Source organism: Eurosta solidaginis, chromosome X (genome assembly GCF_040869045.1).
Source record: "Eurosta solidaginis isolate ZX-2024a chromosome X, ASM4086904v1, whole genome shotgun sequence".
NCBI classification, from domain to species: domain Eukaryota; kingdom Metazoa; phylum Arthropoda; class Insecta; order Diptera; family Tephritidae; genus Eurosta; species Eurosta solidaginis.
Genome location: NC_090324.1, coordinates 65,645,585 through 65,670,701, shown reverse-complemented (window position 1 = coordinate 65,670,701; position 25,117 = coordinate 65,645,585). Strand labels below are relative to the sequence as shown.

The following is a 25,117-nucleotide window of genomic DNA, read 5'->3' as shown; positions in this document are numbered from 1 at the left end:
GCGCGCGCATAAGGGGAAACATCTGTCGCTGCATAAAAAAAATATTCATATGTGGCGTGCATTATATGCATGGCCTCTTTCCCCGCACGTTTTGTGCCTGGGTCTTTAGTGCCTTATGTTGTTTATTTTGTGTCACCCGGTAGCGTTTTAGTTGGCCACGGGCACACTAGTGCTGCAGAAAGAGCATTTACGATTTTTCGGTTCGCACATTCTGGTGCCGGACCGGGTAGAAAGTGTATAGCGTGGGTTCTTTTGATTCGCTGTTATTTGTGTTGTTGGTGCTAAAACCCAACAACTTCCCTGCCCGCCACAAAAAAAATGTTTGGACAGCAAAATTGTATGCGATGTAAAGAAAAAATAAAGCTGGAGACATTGGTGCTTTATCGGTAACCGTATCGGTAACCCTATAACAGCTGATTCGACCAACCCTATGGGAATCAATGCAATCGATTATTGGTGCCGCTAAGGTCGTAACCGTATCGTAGCCAACCAATTGGGGTTTGGTTTACCGTCGTAACGATAAACAGCTGATTACGTTAGGGATCCGGATACAGCGACACGACATACGGCACCAACGACTCCGGCTTAAAAAGTGTTCGTTTTGGATGAGGAGAATCATTTGTAGAATGTATCAGTTTTCTCTTTTTGTATTACCTTTCGGTTATTTATTCAACCTTTCCCCAAGTACGCTTGTAGTCCTGTTTAATTGATGGCCTTTAGCAAATGGCACGGTTCCCGAAGGGTATTTGGCTCCGGTACCGATTTTTCGGAAACGGGTTCTTCGGTACCCGTTTGCATCATTTGATGCATCCCTAATCTAATGTACATTTAAAACTCGGCATATATATGTACATACGTTGGTATAAGTATATGGGCAGTCAGTGCACGGACTTTACCGCATTGGTAGTTTGACCAACCTTTTTGACCCATTTTTAATTTTCTACTACTTCTGCTACCAAAACTTAGATTCTACCAATATTTCAGTATTTTCGCACTGAAAACGTATACTGCGATAATTTTAAAGTATTGAATTACAGAGCCCACCCAACTAACAATAGGAGGCGATACTGACCAAATCAGTAGATTTTGAAAAATTTGTGAAGAACTTAAACAGGAAATAGATTTTTGAGTAGAGAAATATAATGACTGAGTACGCGAATATTTTCTGCGCTAATTTTCACAGTTTTTCTTTTTTTGCATAATTTGAACGACAATAAGAAGTTTTACTTAACGATAACATGCTGAACTTGGTTATTCGGCGGCAGTAATTTTGGTACCTTGGAAAATTGCTGTGGTAGGTAGATGTTTTGGGATGTGATTTATTTTGTGATTTGTTTGTTTTACGATAAATTGGGAATTTTTTGGTACCAATATAAACCGTAGTTATCGTTTTCACGAAACTTCTACTACCATTTTCAGTGCCCCAACATTTTGCCTTTACAAAAGTCCATGCACTGGTAGATATTTACCAGCCGCAAAGACAAAAAAATTGTGCACATTCATACACACCCGTGTCCCCTGCGAGGACCTTGTAGTGGTGCAGGGGCTTACGCCGATCACAAGTTGTCGCGAGTCGGCCGGATGGGAGCAGCCTCGCTACTCACATCCGACTGATTCGTCGCGCATGCGAGCGGTAACTAGGAACTGTCACCTCCTAATCCAGGGTGTTATGCGACACCGTGCCCATTGGACTGGTTTGCAGCCAGGAGGTTTACAACACCGGCTGTATTATAACGGCGCCTCCCTGACACCGGGCCACCTTGGGGAGTAACTATGGCCTTACCGCGTCAAGGGGCTCTGCCGCGGTGGACGAACCGAGTTCCCCTTTTATACTGAATAGATCACTACGCTTGCCACGGCAGGCATGTGATCGTACGAACAAGATGATGAATACAAACAAATATAAAACCAACAACAACAACAAAAATCAACAAAAACAAATTGAAGGGAGGGATAGCAAGTTGACAGCAAAGAGTGGCGGTAACAACAAACGCCGAAGGGAAAAGCATGGCGAGAGAACCTACTCCCTAAGCCACCTAAACCTGACTGCAGAAGAACTTGCCCTTTTTGAGGAGCATGCCAGGGACGACGATGACCAAACGTCCGGAAGCGAGACGGTCAAGAAACTCAAAAAAGACACGGCAGGCAAGAACCAGCACCAGAGTGGGCAGAGCACCACCAAGACGTGTAGCGAAGGCAAACATCACAGTGGGTTAATCACCACCGTGAAGACTAACACAACCAGCAGAAATCAGCAGCACAGTGGGCAGAGCACCACGAAAGTGGAGAGCAGCGTCAAACCACAGCATGGTGGGTTAATCACCACCAGTGGGCCAAGCCGGGCAGAGGCAAAAATCGCAGCCAGCAACAGCCTTTGCGAAACCCGGCAAAGGAGACCCCGAGAGGAGACGCAAGAGAAGCGGGAAAGTCGAAACCGCAAACGCTCACCCTCAAGGGAGAGACAGCAGCTAAGAGACACCTGGGTGAAATGCATGATCGCCAGTACCCAGGGGAAAGAAGACGGTCCAAGTCAAGGGACGACAAAGCCGAACGTGACGGAGGAAGGAAGAGGTCGAGTTTAGACCGCGGAAAACGATCGCCAAAGGAAAGTGCGAATGCCAGAGCGAGGTCATCGTCGTTCGAAGACTCTGGCACAGAGCATCGCCATGGTGCGAGCTGGCCCGAACTGGGGGAGCCAGGTGGCTTCGATGACCCAAGAAGAATCGGGCTAAGTGGCGCAGGAAAGAAGTGGTACCTTCGATACCTGAAGCAGGGAAAGACCCCGGACAGTGCACGCGAGAAGGCACTGCAACACATGAGGCCGAGCAAGAAGAACCCATCCGCCTGGAAATCAAGGCGGGGTGAGAGGGAAACGGCAAGAGGCGAGCACGCATCGCATCACCGCGGGTCACATAACCGCGGGAATCAACAAAAAAGCCGTAATGAGAAGCAAAGCGCTCCCGCTGACAACCGAAGAAGAGGTCAGGCACGACGGGAGGACGCAACGCAGACCAGGGGACAGAGAGCTTACCCCACACCGTCTACCTCAAGAAGAGCGAATGCGCCGCTGCCAGCACCTGGTACATCAACTGCGCAGGGGAGGCCCAAAATGCAGGGCTACTCGGATGCCTTAAAGGGCATACGGATGGCGGTGCTTCCAAAGCAATACCCGGCGGAGGTCTTGAGCCAGGAAGAGCTGACGCGGCTGCAAGACACGATAATGATCGAGGTATCGAAGGGATGGGGAAAGCAATCTCTGGCTTTCTGCGGCGTGTACTTTAGGCCAGGATTACTCCTTGTAGACTGCAAGGATGAGGAAACAGCCGAATGGCTGACCAGAGTCACACCAACTCTGCATAGTTGGGAGGGCCCTGCCCTTATTACGAGGAAAGGGGATGATATACCGCCGACGCACACCGTCACTATGTATCTCCCCAGAAGTAGCGACAAAGAATTCGCACTTAAACTGCTGAAGGCACAGAACACCTTCTTAAATGTTGGGATGTGGCGTATAATCAGCAGCAGTGCTGAGGAGGGGGGCTTGCGGGTAAACATGGCAATTGACGAGGCATCGTTCATTAAAATAAAGGAAGCTAGCTTCAAGGTGAACTACCGGTTCAGCTTCGTCCCGGTCAGACCTTGGAAGCAAAAAGCCCAAGCCAGTGTGGAACAACCCCACGTTCCAGGACAAGTCCAGAGCACTGGGGAGCAAAGCGAGGAGGTAGCAACAACATCCAGGGCAGCAACATCCAACCAGTGCCCAACCAGTGTCTCGTCAGCCACAGGGTCAACAACCGGGTTAATCACCGGTAAAGAGCATACGCAAGCTCCATCAACAGAGGAGCTCCTGGAAGGTCTAAACTTAGAAGACCTAGGTTTGGAGGACAGAAGAGAGGAAAACCAGCGGCTGTCCGATGAGGACGAGCCGGTAAGGCTTCAGCACTGACCGGCCCATACACAAAGGTTGCCCAGATCAACCTGCACCATGCTAAAGCTGCTTCGGCAGTAATAGCACGCAGGTTTGCCTCGGAAGATCTGGGCATAGCACTCATGCAAGAACCTTGGGTGTACAAAGGTCAGGTGAGAGGCTTAAAAGAGAGAAATAATAAGGTAATTTGGGATCTTTCTCAAGAAAGACCAAGAGCGTGTGTAGTGCTTAACAACTCCATTAACTATTTTTGCATTACAGAGTTTATGAGTCAAGACCTCGTAGCAGTTCAGGCGACGATGGTAATACAAGGAGAGTCAACAGACATCGTCTTCGCAGCGGCCTACTTTGCGGGAGACAACTACGAGGTCCCTCCAGAGGGTGTGAAGAAACTGACGGAATACTGCAGATGGGCAAAAATACCGTTGATCATGGGATGCGACGCGAATGCGCACCACGAGGTATGGAACAGTACAGACACCAATTCGAGGGGTGAGTCCGTTCTTGAATTTATTATTAGTAATGACCTAAGCATATACAACGTTGGGAATTCACCAACCTTCATCACTAGGTCTAGAGAAGAAGTCCTGGACATAACCCTGGGTAACGATCTGGCTGATGAGCTGGTCTCTGGATGGGGGGTTTCCTCTGAACCCTCAATGTCGGACCATCTTATTATCCAGTTCGTCATCGGGGCTATGCCCATAGAAGGACCACCAAGGCGAAACCCCAGGAACACAAACTGGGACATGTTCAGGAACATAATACAGGGAAATCTTCCTATCATAGATAGTAGGAACAGAGGAACAAGTTATATGGAATTGGAGACAAGAGTTAATAACTTCAACCGTGTCATTATTGAAGCGTTTAACTCTAGCTGTCGAGAATCCAAAGGCCCAGGAAATAAAACCCCCTGGTGGTCGAGGAAACTCTCGGAAATGAGGAAAACCGTGCGCAAACTCTTTAACCAAGCGAGGCGCACGGGAAACTGGGAGCAATACACAGCGAATCTAACAGCATATAACAAAGAGATTAGAAAAGCTAAAAGAAAGAGCTTCAGGAAATTTTGTGAGGGTATTTCGGAGGTTCCAGAGGCGGCAAGGCTCCACAAAGCCCTAGCCAAGGACCAAAGGGAGACACGACTATCAATTAAGCTCCCTGATGGAACCTACTCAAGGACTGAGGAAGAAAGAGCACGTGCCCTACTTGCAGCTCATTTCCCGGACGCATCCTCGGATACCTCAACGGAGGAGGCTCGAGAAGGGAGACCAACACCCACAGATTGGAACCTCGCTAAAGAACTCTTCAACGATGGCACAGTTAAGTGGGCAGTAAAGTCTTTCCAGAGCTACAAGTCTCCGGGAGTGGATGGTATATATCCAGCCTTTCTGCAGCAGGGCGAGGAATTGATCCCACACCTGGTCAGGATTATGAGGGATAGCCTCGCACTGGCATACATCCCGACGATGTGGAGAAGAGCAAAAGTGGTCTTTATACCTAAGGTGGCTAAAAAGGACTACTCCATTCCTAAGTCCTTTAGGCCTATAAGCCTGACATCCTTTGCTCTCAAAGCAATGGAGAAGATTGTAGACCATGAGATTAGATCAAAGGCTCTGGTTAGAGTGCCACTACATAAAGATCAGCATGCATACAGAACAGGCAGGTCGACAGAAACTGCACTGTATCAGCTGTCCACAGAAATCCAAAGTGCGCTCGAGTGCGGGGAGATAACTCTATGCGCATTTTTGGACATAGAGGGGGCTTTCGACAACACGACACACGAAAGTGTGAATCGGGTACTCGAGAGAAGAGAGATACAGCGTCCAATCCGTATGTGGATAAACGCCTTATTGCGCACGAGGATTGCCGAAACCTCAAGTGGGGACGGCACAGTAGAGATTAAAACAACGAAAGGATGTCCACAAGGGGGCGTCCTGTCACCCCTGCTGTGGAGCCTGGTAGTAGATGAACTTCTACAGAGGCTCTCAGACAACGGAATCCGATGTCAGGGGTACGCGGATGATATTGTTATCATTGTAAGGGGCAAATTTGAGAGCACCCTTTGCGACATAATGCAAAGGGCATTGAGGTTAACGAAAGAATGGTGTACTGAGGTAGGGCTAAGCATCAACCCTAACAAGACATCCATTGTGCCCTTTACCAGGAAAAGGAAACTGGAAGGGATTAGGCAAATCACAATGGAGGGAGTACAGATGGAGTACACGTCTGAGGTGAAATACTTGGGAGTCACGTTTGACTCTAAGCTCTTATGGAAGAAACACGTCGACAACACCATATCAAAGGCTACAAGAGCAATAATGGTGTGCAGACGTATTGCAGGAAGATCCTGGGGATGCAGCCCAAAGATCCTAAGATGGATGTACACTATGATAGTGAGACCTATCATAGTGTACGGAGCAGTTGCGTGGGCATCAAGAACAACCATGGTGACCGTACAAAAATCGCTCACGAAGCTTCAACGCTTAGCGTGTGTCTGCATTACGGGAGCCATGCGAACATGCCCGACGGTGGCTCGAAGACACCGGAGGGCATAGGAGCGGGGATCTTCGGGCCCCGAACCAAAATATCCCTACCACTCGGAAAATATCCGAGCATCTTCCAGGCCGAAGTTGTTGCCATAAGCCGGTGTGCAGAGATAAATTTACAGCGGGGATATACCAACGAGAAAATCGTTATACTCAGCGACAGTCAGGCTGCACTCAAGGCATTAGCTTCGGTTGAGATCAAATCATCAACAGTCCTTGAGTGCGTGGAGAGGTTAAACAATCTAGGAGTCAACAACACCATCCGTCTAGCATGGGTACCTGGACACAGAGGAGTGGATGGTAATGAGCGAGCCGACGAGCTTGCCAAGTTGGCAGCGGCCGGAAAGCCAATAGGACCCGAGCCTATGGTGCCAATAGGGTCACATACAATAAGGGAGGACTTTATACAAAAGGAGGCGTGCCTCAGAGAACAACACTGGCGCGAGAGTCCAGGACTTCGGCAGGCAAAGGCACTAATAGGAGGGTACAACTCGAAGCGATATAAGGCTATGATTAACCTCCCAAAAAGTAGCCTTAGGATTGTAACAGGTATACTCACAGGTCACTGTAGGCTAAAGAGCCACATGCATAAATTAGGCATATCAGCTAGTAGCCTCTGTCGCTTCTGTGATGTCGAAGATGAGTCCGCAGAACACATCCTGAAGGAATGTGAGGCAGTCGCGAGACGAAGACTTAGAATCCTAGGATTATCCAAACTAGGAAATAGTCACATACACTCTCTGAAGCCGGGAACCATTCTGGATTTTCTCAGGGAACTCGGCTTGGATGAAGTGTTGTAAAGAGAATTGAGGGCACAATAGACCAATAGGTCGCAGTGCTTAACCTCACAACATCTATCTATCTACACACCCGTGTATAGAATGTAAATTTCTCAGAATTGAAACAAACGGGACGAATCGAAAGAATTTTTCCGTTGTTTCATTATTTTTACTACGGCGCGTGGCCGTAGTACAATCGCTTGCTAATTTTTCAATTGAGTAGACGTGTTCCTGCTGTGGTGTAAATTTATCTCGCTTTCCGATCACACCAGTGTTATATTTGCGATATCTTTCAAGGTAAAACCTTTTGACAAGAGATTTCTTCGTTTATTTAATCACAGATCAGAAATTTGAAGATGCCTAAGCTACCGTGTTGGGTTGCTCCAAGTCGATACGCTGTAAAAATGGGCCAAAAACATGGCATAAGAAAACCAATTGTGGTTCAGTGCGGGCGCAAGTTTTCAGCTTCTCAGCGATATATTTTGTCATTGACGCTAACTTAAAGCCACCCATATGATGGAAAATAGAATGCCCTACAGCCAATATTAGCGCATAAGTTTTTCTCAATCATTGATTCGCATACAGTCTTAAAATTGAATAATTCGAAAGCCGAAAAACGGTAAGTCCATTTAATCATTTTGGGCGCATTTAGCGCTTCTTGTAAACGATCATAAATAACACTCCAATGTGTTTCGGGCAATGCAGCTCATATGACGCCAACTGCATTAATATAATTGTGAATCTCTTTTTGTGGTATTACCGAATAACCCTTTACAATAACATCGACTACATTGTTTGCCACAATTGAGGGCGCAATTGGTAAGCTCAACCACTCCAAGCAGTACACATAAAGTGCATGTGCAGGTGCATTGGGAAACTCATTGAAGCGCCAATCAGTGTTGAAAACCAGATTTTTACCAGTTATTGTATCCGATAGCCTGCGCACTAAGTTAATGTAGTAGTTTAGCTCAGGATGCCAAAGTAATTCTTGATTTTGCAAAAACATTTTATATGGTTCACCAACACACCAATTAAGTGATGGACGTTCGCGTAAAATGCGTTCATAGAAATGCAAAGTATTGTATAAATAAGTTATCGGGCAATCGTGAAATTTGTACAAAATACTCAAATGGTCTAATATAACTTCACAAATTTCATGCACATGTTGTATAGGTAGTTCAATGAAACGGTGCACAACAATATCAAATACTGGTAAAAATCTCAAGCATACATTAGAGAAATAAACAGGTAATGGCGGATGTGAAGCAGATTCATCTGGTGCAAATATTTTTCGGATATTTTTGATGAAATGACAAGTGCTTTTCGTGCCAATTATTCTGCTTCCAATGATCGGGATGATTCTCTTTACAAAACTCTTGTATACGATTGCGTAATTCTGATGTTTTTAATAAGCGCAGTTGTATAATAAGGAAACAAACTTGCGCCTCATTACCCTCTTGTGTACGTAGTGCCAGGCAAAGTACCACACGATCGATAGTAACAATATTATATTTCCAAATCATATTATTAATGGTGTCGACACATTTATGTATAAAATCTTTGCCATTAATATTCGCTACTTCGCCAACTAAATAATCACATAACTTGCGTAAATGTGCTGAAAGTGCGCGTGCGCTAATACCCTCTAAAATTTTATATGCAACAGGACTAACATTCTCGGTTTCCCAAATCATTTTTAAAAAGTAGACAGAGGAAAAGTGGATTAGTACTAGGCCGTATAAAAATGGTTCATAATATCATTGTCATTTGACATTGATGTCCAGTTACGATATTCCCCTTCAACTGATTTTTTGAGCAATTGCTTATTTTCCAACGAATGGTTATTTTGCACAAAAAATTCATTTAGTGCTGGTGGAAAGCAAGCTAGTGAATGTGAAGCCCAAGAGTGTGGTGTATTTTGCATTATAATGCTCAATAACGCTTTGCACCAGGGTTGTAGCTCGTCACCTAGCCCAGTCATGTGCATTGATCTTGCGAGCGTTAAGATTAGAACGCGATTCAATTCTTCACTTTCAGTCGACGCCACAGAGCCAGGTGGTTTTTCGCTGAAGTAACGTGACATTTGCGGCTGCATTTCAACTGATCCCAGTCCGGTAATAAGCCTTAAAGCTGTAGATTCAAAGCATAGGTTTAATTGCATTTTATTTGTTTGTGGCGAAACCACAGTACAATGCGAAAGTAGCTGTAGACGATATTGTGTTGGAATATGATGTAAACGATATAGAAACATTTCCAACAATGTGTGGAGTATACCCCAAGCTTGGTGTTTAAATACAGCAGGCAGCAATTGTTGCAAAAAATCCTTTAATGCCCAAGGATTCGATTTCTGTGTAAACCAGAAGTCGTGCGTGGGTTTCGACTAATGCTGGCGCTGGTATAGAGATTTTCGCTTGCGCTGGCTTTATCATTTGAGTGAAAAAGCTATGTATGAGCGACATTTTACTATGAACTGTTAAGCTATCCAATACCACCATAGAAAAAGGTGCTGAAGGAACTTGTCCTCCAGCTGCAGTTTTGGCATTGCCATTTTACGCTTCAGTAAGAATATTCATTGGGCGTGAAAAGTATTCCTGATTTGTAGAATATGCATTACATATAAGTATTATGCGAAAGTCGTTGCCCAAACTCATAGACATCATAGCATTAGGCATCACAAGATGTTGAAGAAAGTCGTGATGATTTTTCAATGCTTTAGGCAGAGGTCTATTTATATTCATATTTTCCAATCTAGCTTTCTTCATTAGGTGTATCCAAATGCATATAGGTGCCATCTGTCGCAATAATGATGACTTGGTACAGTCAGGTAACCATGGTTCCTGCTCGGGATAGAGTAAATCGAACAATTTGAAAGTTGGAAGAAAATTTGCAATTGGATTTTTTTTGTATGCTGCCCGAAATAAACTGTAAGAGTATCCACATTAACTGATCGCGTCCTTTACGCAATTCCTTCTTAGAGAGCTTTTCATACAAAGCTGTAACAATATGCGAAACGCTTACAAACTGAAAAAGCACAAAGTAAATTAGCTGTGATGATAAATGCAGCCATACCCATTCGTTCATAGAAGTTTGTTCTTTGTAAACATTAAAACTACTACCCATCATAGAATCATTGCTCTCTGTCATTTCCATAGCGGAAATTATTAAATATACTGACTGCTCTTCTAGTGCGTTACAACGTTGCTTTTGTTGCTTCTGTAAACTCATCATAACAGACACCATTTCTTTGGAAGATGGTTGATCGAGCACATAACGTCGGAGTATTGTTTGTTCTTCTAACAAATCTGCATCATATGGAAGATTGCCTTTAAAAACAAAACGTAATGTATTTGGATCTAATTTCCAAGAATTCATCATGTGATCTGCATAGCCGAAAACACTCAACAATGGGCAGCATATGCGAGTGGCCAATTATAGAAACCATTTGTGCGGTTCGTACGGAATTCCTCCATGAAATCTGTCATCATTTTATTAATAGTCCAATGATACGGGGGTGGTTTCATTATTTCATTGGCAATAAAGTATCCGGGTAAAAGACAATTATTTCGGCAAATATGTAGTTCAATGTATCCTTCAGTGCTTACAATTGTGGGAGCTAACTAACGTTTATGTTTACCGGAAATGTTTGAGCTTTGTCGCGGCACATCTTCATTATTTCCCTTACTCCTTTGTAGTCAACAAGCGATAGCACTCGTTTAATTAATTTAAAACTTTCCACCCAAAAATTCGCATTTTCATAAACTAATTTATCACATAACAGAATCTTGTCACAAAGCATTCTTGATGTGATGGCATGGGATTCTGCAACCTTTCCTAATGTATCGATTAACACGCGCAAATGCGATATATTTGTGGTAGTCGGCGCGCGCTGTAAATATTGTCTCACCACGCCTTCCTTATTGTCTTGGGTTACATCTTCAAACTTACGTAAAATAGTTTCTGTAAACGACCCAGCCTTATCCTCTTCCTCATTCGGTTTGTAAACAATAACGCTGACGAACGCCTCCTCGATTGGTTCCACTTTCAGAAAGCTGTTAACTGCTTCCCCAATCTCTGTGTCTATTTTTACTTCGGTTTTTTGTGGCAGATGGGTTTCCCTTCTGCGGTAGGCTTCTGGTGTCCTCGCTCGGGGTGAGCGAGTGAATTGGGGTGTGATTTTGAAAATAAAAATAATTGTTTGGTGGCAGATGGGGATCTGCATTAGGGTGGTTGATTGGCCTCGGTGGGCGAGCGCCGGGTTTTGAAATTTTGAAAATTTAAAAAAAAGATTATGGGCCGAGTGCCTTTGTTTTCTGTGGCAGACCGAGGGTCTGCGTAAAGGCTCTTCTCGTTATGGAACAACGAGTGAGTGGGATGGTTTTTTGTTTGAAAATAGAATTTTGTGGCAGATGGGGGATCTGCGTGAGGGCTTTTCGGGTATCCTCGTTATGGGAGAACGAGTGAGTGGGATATTTTTGTTTTTTGAACGGAGGGATGTGGAGGAACGGGGGGGATTGTTAAGCGAAGCTTTTGGTCCTCGCACAATCTATCTCCGTGGGAAGAAGGATCAGTTTGACCAAAGGTCGTCTGACTTGACCCTTCTCGGTTATGAGGTCGACTACACGTACTCGGTTATCTTCTCCGGGGTGTACGTCGACGACTCTACCTAGCCTCCACTCGTTGGGAGATAAGTTGTCCTCTTTGAGGACAGCGAGATCTCCCACTTTTATATTTTCTTTGGGATGCTTCCACTTCACTCGTTTTTGAAGTTCGGATAGATATTCCACCTTCCATCGTTTGCAGAAAGTGTGATGGAGGGCTTTGAGCTTCTGCCATCTGTTTATTATGGAGGCCGTGCTTTCGTTCACATCCGGTTCTGGCGGCGCCAGAAGATGGCTGCCTGTTAGGAAATGTCCTGGAGTTAGGGGTTCCAGGTCCGTTGGGTCATTCGACCCTGGACTGAGAGGGCGCGAGTTGAGGCACGCCTCAATCCGGCACAAAAGTGTTTGGAACTCCTCCATAGTATATTTGTGGGAAGAAGCGATTTTTTTGAAGTGGCTTTTGAAGCTCTTCACTCCCGCTTCCCACAAGCCGCCCATATGTGGAGCGCCAGCGGGAATAAAATGCCAAGTTAATGCTTGATGGCTATACTTGGAGACTGTTTTGTCTCGGCTTTCTGCCAGGAAGGCTTTGAATTCCGATCGTAGAGATCTGGAAGCTCCGACAAAGTTCGTACCATTGTCGGAGTAGATGTTCTTCGGACATCCTCTTCTCGCGATAAAACGCGAAAAGGCCGCGAGGAAGCCTGGGGTACTAAGGTCACTAGTGGCTTCTAAATGGATGGCCTTAGTGGAAAAACAGACGAAAAGGCATACGTAGCCTTTTGACAGTCGACATCCCCTACCGCGGTAGCTTTTGATGTCGAAAGGCCCTGCAAAGTCTACCCCGGTATTGGTGAACGCGCGGGTAAAAGTAGTCCGCTCGCAGGGAAGGGTCCCCATAAGTTGGGACTGTGCCTGCTTTCGGTGAATAATGCAGGTTTTGCAATTGTGGATGATGGCTCTGATCATGGTCTTGACATTCGGTATCCAGTATTGGGTTCGGATGAGACGGAGCATGAGCTGGTTCTCGCCATGAAGGGAGTCATGATGAGCCATCATAACTGTAAGGCGAGACAGCCTGCAATTGTAAGGCAAGATGATCGGATGACGCTCGTTATATGACATGTCTTTTGACGCCCCTAGACGCCCCCCTGTTCTTATAATATCATCTTTGTCGATATATGGATTTAGGGACAGTATTTCACTCTTGCGATCGATAGGTTCCCTATTTTTTAATTTTAAATATTCTGTCCCGTAAAATTGTTTCTGGCAGACTCGTATTAATGCTTGAGTCGTTGCCTTAATCTCATCGGCTGAGATTATGCACGACCTTTCGTGGAAAATTGCTTTAGTTTTTGGGTGAGTTCGTTTATAAAATCTCCTAACATAGGATAGAACCTTCAAAGCCCTGGGTAAATTTGAAAAACGATCGAGAATATCTACATGATCTACCCTTGTCGTGGCATATGTTTGTGCCCTCTTTTCCTCAACGGACGTTTTGTATTCAGCCTCTTGTGCTGGCCAGTGGGAATTGTCTTCTTGCAGCCAAGAAGGTCCCTGTCACCACAGCGAATTGTTGGTCAACTCTGATGCAAGTAGTCCTCTGCTTCCTTGATCCGCTGGATTAGATTCCGAGTCCACGTGAAGCCAGTCCTTGCTACCGACCATATCGATGATCTTAGTGATTCGGTGTGCGACGAAGGTTGACCAGGAACAGGGCGGCTTTCTTATCCATGCGAGTACGATGGTTGAATCCGTCCAGAGGTGAACTTTTACGGGTCCCAAATGAATATTGCGGAATATTGATTCCATCATTTCTGCGAGAAGCACGGCGCCGCAGAGTTCTAAACGTGGTAGCGAGATGGTTTTCACTGGAGCTACTCTGGTTTTTGCTAAGAGTAAGTGAATGAAAACCTGATCGTCTCTTTTTACGCGCATATATATCGCTGCAGCATATGCTTTCTCGGAAGCGTCACAGAAGCCGTGGATTTCTATTTCGCCTTCCGGGGAAAAATTTACCCACCGCGGTATCCGTATGTTATCTATTTCGCCATAGTGTTGGGTGAAGGTTTTCCACCGTTCTAATGTATTTGGTGAGACAGGCTCATCCCATCCGGTGCCTTCTAACCAAATATTCTGCATTAATATTTTTGCTACTATGACCATTGGTGCAAGCCAGCCTAAAGGGTCGAAAAGTTTGGCTATAGCGGATAGGATTGCGCCTTTCGTGATATTCTCGCCCTTCTCTAAAACTCCTGCGGTGAAGTAAAACATGTCTGAATGCGCGTTCCATCGTATTCCGAGTGCCTTCACCGAGCTAGCCTCTTCAAATGCTAGGAAGTCCTCGCTGAGCAAATCCGTTTTGGGGATGTCCTGAAGGACTTCCTCACAATTGGATGTCCACTTGCGCAATGGAAAGCCAGCTGAGTGTAATGCTTCGCGAATCTCGTTCCTTGCTTTGATAGTTGACGCTATTGTATGCCCTCCAGATAAAACGTCGTCGACATACATACTTTCGCGTAATATACCCGATGCTATTGGGTGGGTATTTTCTACATCATTAGCCAATTGTAGAAGTGACCGTATCGCGAGGTAGGGGGCGCAGTTTACACCAAATGTGACAGTCTTTAGTTCGTAAAGACTGATGGGTTCGTTGGGGGATGTTCGATGGACAATTCTTTGAAATTTGGCGTGATTATCGGTCACCCAAATTTGCCTATACATCTTTTCTATGTCACTATTAAAGACAAAGCGATACAGTCGCCAACGTAAAATTAAAATAGGCAAGTCTGCTTGGAGTACTGGACCTGGGTGGAGTATGTCGTTTAGACTAATGCCATTTGCTGTCGGACTTGACGCGTTGAAGACGACGCGCACCTTGGTGGTGGTACTTTCCGCCTTTACAACGGCGTGGTGGGGCAGGAAATAATTATCCGAATCGTCGGATGGTACATTATTTTTAATTTTTCTCATATGTCCAAGCGTTTCGTATTCGGATAACACCCGAACATACTCTTTCCCTAACTCTTGGTTTTTCAGTAATCGCCCCTCATTTCTGAAGAATTGTGAACATGCGCGCTTTAGAGACGGTCCTAATGCAATCTTCTCAGAGTAATCCTGCCTGAATGGTAGCGAGACTGTATATCTTCCACTTTCATCACGTTTTGTTGTGCACTTAAATAATTGTTCACAATACCTTTCTTCTTCATTAACCATTTTGTTTTTGGGAACATTTTCTACCTCCCAGAAAGCTTTTAATTGGTTGTCCAACGCAACCTCGTTGTAGAATGACATGATGCTCTTCGTTGGACTCGGTGTTTCGATGCGACCGGTTAGTATCCAACCGAACACTGTCTCTTGGGCCAGAAGTGTATTTAGTACATTCTTTTTCAGACCACTCAGTATAATTTGGGGATATATGTCTCCTCCAAGTATGAGGTCTACATCTTCGTTGATGTAGAACCTCTTGTCTGCCAAAACCAAGTCTGGGAATGCCTGCATATATGACGTTGATATGGCAGGATGGAAGATTCCCAGTGAGTTTGGCTAAGACTAGAACGGGTGTAGTCAGGCTGAAGCAGGCATCCACTGGTGAACGTAATTCAATTTTGGATGCTTCTTTCACCTGGGATGACACCGAATTTGTGATGCCTGAAACTTCGGCATGCATTTTTCTCGCTGGCAAATTGATTCTGCGTTTCAGTCTTTCAGTTATAAAGGAACATTCAGACCCTGAATCAATTAATGCCCGTGCGGAGAAGTCGGTACCATTATGGCGAATGTATACGCGATCAGTTCCTAATAGCATGCCTGTGCTGGACTTGGCATGACAGGATTTTACATTCTGGTTCGCAGATTGTCGCGCCTGTGCCGAAGTTGTTGGGCTATTATCCGCATCTTTGAAAGGATTGCGTACAGCCGTGTGCTGAGATGTATCCGCATGCAGGAGCGTGTGGTGACGAGAGTGGCATTTGGAACAGTTGTAGGAACTCGTGCACTTCGTCACGGTGTGTCCTGGGGATAAGCAATTCAGGCAGCCACTTGTGGATTTTATAAATTTAATCCTTTCTACTGGGGTTAAGTCGCAGAAGCGTGAACAGTTGCGTAATCTGTGCTCCGTAGATTTGCACATTTTACAAATTGATTTTATTGTTTGCTTGGATACTTTCGTTTGAAAAGCACCAAGTCTTTTCGTAGGGGTTTCCGTTGATTGTCGCGACGCGTTTGGTTTTTGCACTTTCGAAGTGGTATGCCCTGTAAAACCAGACACTGTTTCAAGTGTCTGAAACCGATTAGACAGGAATTTATCCATATCCTTCCACTTGGATATGTCCATTTTATGGTCTATACTTTGCTCCCAAAGAGCCAGCGTGCTCTCTGGTAACTTGGTTGAGCATAGATAGGTCAGGATTGCATCCCAATTGGAAGTGTCAATTTTGTGGCATTTGAGGGACGAAATACAATTATTTATATCATTTTGCAGCTTTTTTATTGAACTGCCACACTCACTTTCTACCTTTTTTAAGTTAAATAAAATTTGTAGTTGTGTGTTAAATAAGATACGTTTGTTTTCGTATCTTTCACACAAGTTTTTCCAGGCCATCTCGAAACCTTCATTTGTGAGGGGGCATTTTTTAACGATATCTTTTGCTTCGCCCTGCGTTTTGTTGTTGAGATGGAATAACTTTTCCACCCCTTTCAAGCTGGAATTGTTTATATAAATTGCCGTGAAAAGGTCGCGAAAAGTTGGCCAAGACAGACAATCCCCTTTAAAAACTTCCGTATCGCAAGCAGGGAGGCGAATTTTATGCCCATGAGGTTCTTGCTCAGGGTTGACGATCTTTTCATCCTTCTTGTATTTTTCTGCCTCAGCAGATATAGACGCTGAACATCGCACGTAGATTGCGTATGCTGCCTTTTGCTTCTTTCTGATCGCCATAACGTCATCCGCTGACACCTCATCAGATCCCAATAGCGAATCAAACGCAGACTTTACCTTCTTCCACAAGAGCCGCAACTCTTCCTGCTGTATTGCAAGGGTGTGTTTGCTATGGTCGCTCTCCGGAATAAGGCTGTAATCTTTATCAAACTCTGCGATTGATTCTGCTAAACGGATGTAGGTTTCCATTGTTTTATTTACGTTTATTAACGAGAAAATTGCCGATTATAGAAATGGAACTCTTCAGAGTTAAAATGCCTGCCCAGCCCTAAATAAAAACTATTGAACTTCAAGTTTATTATTTATTTTGTTTATTGCAGACTTTTTGTCTTGGTAGCGACAACGAAAAGGGTTTATTTTATGGACTTTTTGTCACAGCAGCGACAACAGAAAAAAAAACAACAACAAAACCTATTTAGTATGGTGCGGAAAGTGAGTTTAGGTTACCCTCTTCCTTGTGTTGTGTCTGGAAAACCTTACCACTGGTGGGGGGATAGACCAGATAATCACAAGGACTGAAATAAAGGCTAACAAACCGAGTGATTTAACCTTTGAAAATAGAAAATAAATTGGTGCTCACTAAATCACTTCACTGTTTTCACTTTTTTTTTTCTTGATTTAAATTTTTTTTTTTCGCGCACTACACGGGTTTCTTCTTTATTTTGCAAAAAAAACAACACTCAAAAAAAAGTGGCAAGAAATATAACACTTACTTCTTAGTTTGTCGTAAGAAAATTTGATTGTGCTGTGCTGTGGTTGGCGAATACGCTGTGGCTCTGGTCACCTATGTACAATATAAAAACTCCAACTTTTTCCTTGTCAATTTTTGGCTGCTGTGATCTGCTGTGGCAAATAAATTTTTTGTAGGCAAAATCCTTCGGCAAATTGTCTAGTAGGCAAAATGTGCTGTGTTGTGGACTGTATATATAAAGAGGCGCTTTTAGTTCCTGGTGAGGAGGACCAATGTTCGGCCTGAGTGCATCGTAAACCGGCAGTGGGTAGGCGCACAAGGGTCGATCTTGGAGTGGATGGTTCGCTCAAAAGAAATAAAGGAAACAAACGCACAGAGGATTTCCTCGTTATAATAATGTTTTATTAAGAGTGTTAGGAAATATAGAGTGGATACAATATTACCTTGGTGTTGAACGTGACGGTGGCGATCTTGGGCGATGTGTGCTGGTTGGCGGTCAAACGAAAAAGAGGCCGGTTATCCCGTTGAGGACAACCGCTAAGCCGCGAAAAAGTCCTCTGGTATTAAGGAGGGGAAAAAAAGCCACACACACAACAACCCCCACATATACGTGCATGGGTGCTGACAACCCGCACACACACGTGCATGCGTATGAAGCGCATGCATGTGCATGCATGCACACAAATGCGGCGTGAGTGTGGGTGGCTGGAAATCTTATTAAAACGTTAGGGAGGGGCGCCGTCAATCAAGTAAAAGTTAGGCCTTGGGCCTAAACAATACTGATTCTTCGAATGTGGGTTTTGGGTTTGCATATGTCGCTCGCCTCGTTTCAACATCTCATATTCCATTGATAAAGCACTGAATTTTTACTCGTGTATTATACGGGTGCGTCCGCATTTGCCAAATGAGCCAACCTTTCAACATCCGAAGCAAACTCCTGCAAAGTCTTATTAGCTTTTTGGCAATTATATTTGGTGTATTTGCTTCATGTGTTCGCTTCCGTATCGCCTTTCTAGAGCGCCCATCAATTTTCCGGTATTGTTTCGTTCTCTTTCTGGAATGGTCTGTAAGATTTCAGCTGCAGGTCCTTTCAAGGCGACAGCGCAGCAACCTTATCTTCAGTAATCCAGTTGTTAACTGATGACGTCTTCTCGAATTGAAGCTTAGATACCTGGAAAGGAACAGAACCGTCAAAGGATGGTGCTTTTACCTTTGGATTACTCGCTGAAACTGCTGACCAATTTAGTTGTAACTGCTCGATACGTCCTCTCAAACCTCTGCCTCGATTTTTTCCTCAAACTGTAAAATTTTTGTTTCCTGGCCTCCAACTTCATGATACACTTATCTCCTATGCTCCCAGCTGCGAGGATATGCGGACCTCCTGTGCTTTCAACTGCTCAGACAACTGAGATGTCATATATTGTACCATGGGTACATGAACACTTCAGCACCAACCATACTTTCCATCTTTTCATTTAAATTTTTTTCTTTTTATGCTTTTGTTTTTTCTTATTACAAGTTTCATGACTCTGTAACACTCTGTATTATCTAACACTAGTCTAAACTCAACTTCCGTCTGTCTGTCAATGCTTGCATATGATTTTTGATAACAAAATACATATATCGATAATCAAGACGTCAATGATAACCATATGGGCCTTGAGCGATTTCCGGAGCTCAGCTCTTTCTTTTCCTGAGGAACTACCGTGCGGTAAATATCTGGTGCAGAAATTTAAGTCCGGGTCGAGTGTTCAATTTTAAGTTAAGCCTAGTAAGGCGTCTAAATTCGCTAGTATTTTCGTAGGACGTTACCCACGGTAGATCGAACATACCAACACAAAATCATCAATTCCTGCACAAGATCCGGCCCAGAAATTAGGTAAGACGCAGTGATAACCTATAACTTAGTGTCCGTGTAGTTTAGTGCTGACGGGTAGTGTTAGTATTTTAAACAACGAATGGGAATTAAAATTCGGTACCCTTGCAGACAAATACCTACTGCGCATACACTGGAGAAGATTAGCGAGCGGAACGCTGGAAGACGGGTGCAGGAGCCCCCATCGAGTTGCATACGGCTAACCACTCAAAACCCGATCCAACTAGGCGCTTGAAAATACATCCAGTTGTATATTCGCAAATTATGCAACCGAATCACACATAAAATAATAAATTAAATTTAGTTCCCATAATTCAATGTTCTAGCGATGCGTGGTCGCTAGAGAAGAAGATAGAGCAGTAAATAGATTTAAAAGTGCATATGCATCTAGAAAGATGGTTAGCATGCTGATCTAAAATGATCCTAACCTAATTTAATTTAGTAATACCTACCTTTGGACCTAAAGTCTGAGTTCCCTTGTGTAAAGCTAGATGAAAAGACCTATTATTTTGTAACTATGTTGCTGCATGTTAATTACACAGGTGGATAGGTTTAACCATATATTTATAAAAAAAAAGGAAAAAACGAATTTAAAATTTTACTTAAGCTGAAATGAATTTGAAATCAAATATACGGTTAATACATTAGTTTAATACTTACCCTTAAGATATACCAAGTATCCTCCTACTTCCAGTTAAGCTACTCTTTATACTTACCTTCAAACTAGATCTCAACTTTGCCGTCGGATATTTAATTTGATTAAGAACATTTTTTTTTTATATGCAAATATGTTAAACAACCTGTTGTTAACAGAATTATTCTATGTACGTTTACATAGAATACCATATGATCGCTGCTAAACTGACCTAGTTCCACAAAATGTCATAACTTTTCATTCCATTTACCCACTTTCTGTTTACTTTTTCGAGAGAAAACCGAAAGGCACATAAAACTTACCAAAACTCTTACTTTAACAAAAGTTTGGAAATTCTCTTAGAATCTCTCAGTTTTTCATTTGTTTGCGCTCATGCCGGCGGCGATTAATCTTTGATACCTTTTAAGCGACCTTCGCACACCAGTCATACAATGCATGACAAAAAAATAGCCCCCGTCGGTTTTTAAGATTAATTATATCGCAGGATTTTTTTTGTTGTTGGTTGGATGAAATCTTCCCTAGCCCTAACGCTTCTTCCATAGGGTTAAGCTTACGATCGCGTACCAGCCGCTTCATACAAAGCAAGGAAGGCCTTCTTCGCTTCGTGGGACAGCGTTGGACTAAGCAAATGGGTACCTAACGACAAAAGCATGTAAGTGAATTTAAGTCATTTTGTCCACCAACTATTTAGCATAAACAGAGAAGGTGCTTAGTTACACATGTACTTACATACATATTAGTTATGTATGTACGTAGATGCATTATATTTTTGTTTTTTTTTTTGCGTGCGCCAAATTGCACATAAGTTCATACATATCTATATATGCACTTCAACTTAGTTTTTTTTGTATCATTAATTTCTATTTTCGAATGGATCTCTGAGAGCTCTGATTTGCCAACCTAAGTGAGTTAGAGTTGGACTTTTCTTTCCTCTCTATAATTTTTTTCTCTGAATAAGCCACAATTCTACGAGAATGACAAGGTCGTTTGCCTATGGAATACCTTATGTATGTATGGTTGAGGTTGGTTGGTTTTGGGCAGCTGATTGATCCCCCCAAACAAATAAATGTTAGTACTTTAGGAGATAAGTAAATAATTGTAATCTTAGTGTTAGAATTATACCTACATAACATTATCCCTATTTTGAAGCTTCTATTAGAATTTAAGAAGAATGAATTGAGCTCCAATAAATATTTGTAATTATGGAATTTTAAACTTAATTGCGTTGGTCTGATTCCATAGATAGTGTGGGTGGATTTATTAGGGCTTTACTAACAGCTTTAAAGCCATGGTAGGGTGGGTTGAGGGCAGCCGGCAAAATAAGATACGCGCTGCTAGGTATGGGGTTTTCCAGGCATGATTGGTGGTACTCAGGCTTTCCGGTAGCTTTTCGTTAGTCTGAAAATTAAATTTCGTGTTATGCCCCCAAGCTGAAGGATGATGGCTTGGTTCAGTAAAGGTGTTTCGAACCCACCCCAGGCTGAAGCTCACGTACTAACGCCAGTGCATACACCACTTTTACTAACATGCTAAGCAAGCCCATCTTAAGTAAGAGGCTGAATGGGCTCGTAACAGAAAATGGCGCCCGAGCAGGTACCTGACTGACCGACGACCGGTAGCGTACTAGGTTGTCGCCGAAGACTTGTTGTCCCTACCAATTTTTCCCTCTTGGAATATTCGTTTTTTGTCTGTTCGTTTTCTTGAAAATATTTATATAACCTTTTTTATTTTTTTTGTGAACCAAAGTCGATTGATTGGAAGCGCGAAACTTTAGCTAAATGCTTTTTGTTTTGACCAATTTAATTGATAGTTTTTTTGAAATCATATCTAGGTAGTCAGAGTAGCTCAGAGCTGACGCTGGAATTGCAGAACCCTAAAGGCTTGATGTCTACGGATCTGACCGCTGACGCTAAACTACCTATTCGAAGATACGTTAGAGGAGTTAAGATTTTGCAGATTTCATGAGCGTTTGGATGTTAGCTATCTGGAACTGTGGTTTTAGCTCGTCTTTATGTCAGCTAACCAACCGATAGTGTAATTATCTAACACCTTTGTGAAGTTCTGGCAAACTAATTTATCTCAAAATCCATTTTCGAGTGTTTTTCTAATTTTTGATTTTTTTGTTTACATGCCGAAAGCTTCGAGTATTCATTTTCGATTGACCTGGAATGCCCCTACCAAACTAACCGCCACACAGCTTGGAATTGAGACCAAAAATATTTTTGATGATTTGCTTTACTTTGTAGATTTGACAATTTTTTTTGTAGTTTCACGAATATTAGGCAAAACAAAACTACCAATCTTACATTGGTAAAACCATACATATACACCTTGATTGAGCGAGATACGTATGTACAATATATAGGAGCATATGTGCATACAATTTGAATATATAAAACGATTAGTTTTTTTTCATTTTATTTTTTCAAATCGATTCATTGTTGTTTGAATTTGATATTTTTTTTAAGTTCCCAAACCCTCGCATTACGGGCATTGAGGAATTGTTTTTTTTGGGTTGTGGTCCTCAGGATCGGAGTTTCTTTTCAATCATTTACTTTTCTTTTGATTTACGATTATAAAATTATTTTATTATGTCGTTTAACCAAGGGTCTGTACGGGTGACACCTCAGGGAAATAGCTGTACAATCTGTCAAGAAACCCTTGAAGCTACCGACGATACCTTAACAACGTCTTGCTCCCATACCTTTCACCGAGCATGTTTGCTAAACTGGTTGAAAAAGAACAATTCATGTCCTCAATGCAGAGCAAGGTGCACTAGCAGGGAATTTAAAAAGAGCAACAGTAAGAACACAGAGCTGTCTCGCAATGAGCAAGGTCAGGTTGAAGAAGGTGCTCAGAGTTTACCTATTTATGCACCAGATACAGGTAGTAGAGACGAGGAAGGGCGGATCAGAAATATAGTTGCGGCCGTGATTGCGACTAGACAGGCCACTTTAGTTGATGACCTCGAGAACCGAGTAGCCCACTTGATCGAGCAAAAACTCGAGAGTATCCTGACCATGGTCCTAGCCAGGCTAAACCTGAATAGGGAAAATCCGAATGAGCCGCCAGCTCCACCAGTAGAGAACCATAGTCCGTATCCCCTTAGGTCCGCCAAACAATCATTCGACTGGATTTTGGCCTAGGGACATACCTCGTTTACCCAATAACTCCAACCAAACTTTCCATCGCGCAATTGACCAGCTTCGCTTTAGCGATATGTCGAGTGTACACAATTCAGGCAGAATTGCACACCTCATTTCGAGTTGGGGTATCACGTTCGATGGGTCAACGCGGATATCGGTCGGTAGCTTTATTTACCGTATCGAGTGCCAGGTAATAGATACCCTCGGTGGGAATTTCAACCTCCTTTGCGAACATGTACAAAGTTTATTTACTCACGATGCGAAAGATTGGTACTGGAGGTATCGACGTTCAGTGGAACGCGTCACTTGGATTTCCCTGTGTCAGGCTCTCAGAACTAATTTCCAACAACACAAAAGTGATTTTGAGTTGAAGGAGCACATTAGGGGCAGAAAGCAGGGTATGACCGAGAGTTTTGATGAGTTTAGGAATTCTGTTCTCAAATTGGCTGAACCCTTACAAGTACCACTGACAGAGGCCGAACTGATAGAAATTTTGCAACACAACCTACGTCCCCGCATCCGACAGCAGTTGCTATATGTACCTGTTAGCTCTCTCGCCGAACTACGTAGACTATGCTTGAAGGGTGAAAGCCTTGCAAGCGAAATTACAAAATCCTGTACCCCACTACCATCCGCAAATGCTCGACAAGCACCCCGTAGATATGCTAATGAGCTGCAGTACGAAGACGAATAACCGAAACTGCAGAGTGTGAAGTGGACGAGGTGACGAAACGGTCGTTCGACGCGTCGAAACTAGTGTGCTGGAACTGTAGGAGTGAAGATCACAGGTATATGGATTGTCTTGAAGACCGAAGTGTCTTTTGTTACGGCTGCGGCAAGCCAAATGTTTATAGGCCGTAATGCGAAACGTCTTCGGGAAACTTGCAAGCGGGCGAGGTTTCGAAGTTGAACCCTCGCAAAGACCCAAAACCGAAATAATAAATCCTTTGATTTCGCGCGCAGAAACAGGTGGCCACTCTGCGAAGATTAGTCCATTTGTCCATGAGATTGTTCCCTACGATGTCCGTCTGAAAAATTATAATGAAGTCCGAAACCGAATTTTTTCTGAAGGAAATAAATCTATACCCGTTAGAAGTCGTTCGTCCGTCCGTATTAACGAGTTTTGGCGAGGTATTAAGGACAAACGAAGATCAATTAAGAACTTTGTGTGCTCTTTGACCAAGAAGTCATCTGACCTAAGGCCCTATGCTAAAGTAACGATTTGTGGTGTAGATCATTTAGGATTGCTAGACAGCGGAGCCCAAGTCTCATGTATAGGATCCTCAGTTGCAGACGAGATTCGCAAAGAAAAGAAGCTGCGAGAACATAAAACTGCAGTTTGTACAGCTGATGGTAAAACGTAAGTGGTTTTCGGGATTATAGACTTGGGCGTAAAATTTGAGAGTAGGAATCAGTTGATTTTGTTTTTTGTCATACTAAGTATGTCTCAGAAAGTTATATTGGGAGACGATTTTTGGATTAAATTCCAAATCGCGCCCCACCTTATATCCGAAATTGCCCTTGATGTAGAACCGAGTGGTAATGCCATTTTCTTAACTGACGAACAAACCGCTCACTTAAATATGATTAAAAACCGATTTCCGAACTGTGATAAGGAAGGCTTAGGGAAAACGTTTCTTATGGAGTACGTAATAGAGCTACAGCCCAACGTCCGTCCGATCAAACAAAGATACTTCCCCATTTCCCCTGCGGTAGAAAAATTAGTTCACGCAGAAATCGACGAAATGCTTAAGTTAGGAGTGACCGACGAGTCCCCTAACAGTCCTTGGTCCAGTCCGGTCGTTCTAGTGAAGAAGCCAAATAAGGTCCGTCTGTGTCTTGACTCCAGAAAGATAAACAGCGTAACCGTTAAGGACGCTTACCCCCTCCCGCATATAGATGGTATACTAAGCAGGATACCAAAGGCAAAATATATAACTTCACTAGATTTGCGTCGAG

At 43.4% G+C, this 25,117-nt stretch overlaps 1 pseudogene; it reads right to left on the bottom strand.

Annotated features, from left to right (window-relative positions):
- Positions 1–7,613: 7,613 nt before the first annotated feature.
- Positions 7,614–23,272, bottom strand: LOC137234984 (mediator of RNA polymerase II transcription subunit 23-like; annotated as a pseudogene).
- Positions 23,273–25,117: the final 1,845 nt, after the last annotated feature.